Genomic DNA, 1491 nt, shown 5'->3' on the forward strand with positions numbered 1-1491 from the left:
AAAATCTCAACTGCAAATGCCAAGCAGAATAAGTACAATCACAGAAAGTATTTTTAATGTCATTCCAAATAATCGAGATCAAATCCCACCAAAGAAAGTTCATATGAATGGAGAGAATTAATTATGGGAAACTAATGGCGATGGCAGGACTTGAAGCCCAGAAAAAGACCTCTGTAAACCATTTAAGATCATTTACAGTGTACTGCTAATTTAAATGCATAGGCTTGTAGAAGTGGGCTATCATCATTTTAAGTATGTCTTTAATTACATCAACTTCATATTTCTTTAACAAATTAATGTAGAAAACAGAAATTTCACACAAGATTTTAGTTATGAAATTGTCTATGGACAAAGTGGGGATGGGGATTCAATTTTTCCTTGGACTAATAGGACGTTTGCCAACTTATTAGCAAGTTTCTGAGAGGAGTGTACAAGTTGCAGACAGGCATCAACATCAAGCATTGAATCATCTAGTGAAATAAACTTTCACATAAACAGAGAAGCATAAGATGGACGAGAAAAGTATAGAGAGATGCTATGTAATTTTAAGTTAATTATACCAATTCAGCGAGGCTTAATTTTCTGACAGGGATTAATATTCCAATATCCAGTTGAGGGAGGATAAAAGTATTAGCATAAGCAAATGAGAGAATATAAACTGTGTCAGGAATTATATATATATATATCCAAGTAATGAGCTCACAGGATCAACACATGAATTGCAGAAGAAGGTCTTCAAACTGCAAGTAGTCTCTGTAGGATTAAATAAATCCCTTACCTTGTATTCAATCTGCAAAAACCTTGAACTTTTGTCACCTTAACCAATCATTTTAGTAATGGAAGCATGGGCCTCGTGCATAATGTTTTCAAATGAGAAAACAAAGGAAAAGAAAAATGCATTTCTAAACTTATTAGGCAGGTGTCTTCATCTGAGGGGATTCTGATGGAGAATTCACTGATGCCTCCCTAGCATCAATGTGTGAGCATATTCTGCACATAGGAAGAAAAAAAAACATTTACTAACATGATACCTTTGAATAATTTAGCACAATCAAGATAGACAACTGTTCGGTTCCTATTTTCAAATGATGGGCGTACCTGGGGCAATGTAACTGTTAGAAGATGTGTTTAGGACTGCTGACGTGGACTGCTAATGTGGAGTTATAAACACTGTTTAGTTTGTTTTACTGTTTCAAAGCTATTGCTATTTCTTTGGTATCAGTTATTTCATGATTGTGATCATGGCGTAATCTTAGGACCATGATGTTAGTGGGTTGTTATTAATCAAGCTTTAAATTGTAATGTTTCATACATTAATTGTATTTAGTTTTCAGCTTCAAAATATATTGCTCTCATTTTTTATTTTCTTTACCGCCAGCAATACTCTGTTTCTTCTTTCTTTATTCTAAAACAACTACAATTGGTATCAGAGCTTTCTTCTTAAAGGGACCGGTGTTTGATGGAGACAACTACCAGATTTGGGCAGTACGC

General features: G+C 34.3%; 1 long non-coding RNA gene across 1 annotated transcript; it reads right to left on the reverse strand.

Moving 5' to 3' along the window:
- Positions 1-538: 538 nt before the first annotated feature.
- On the reverse strand, positions 539-1167 carry LOC127904920 (uncharacterized). Its single transcript, XR_008058348.1, has 2 exons — positions 1099-1167; positions 539-990 (listed from the first exon to the last, which is right to left on the reverse strand). It is a non-coding gene; the product is annotated as an uncharacterized LOC127904920 (long non-coding RNA).
- Between the last annotated feature and the right edge of the window lie 324 nt (positions 1168-1491).

Source organism: Populus trichocarpa, chromosome 1 (assembly GCF_000002775.5).
Source record: "Populus trichocarpa isolate Nisqually-1 chromosome 1, P.trichocarpa_v4.1, whole genome shotgun sequence".
Classification (NCBI taxonomy): Eukaryota; Viridiplantae; Streptophyta; class Magnoliopsida; order Malpighiales; family Salicaceae; genus Populus; species Populus trichocarpa.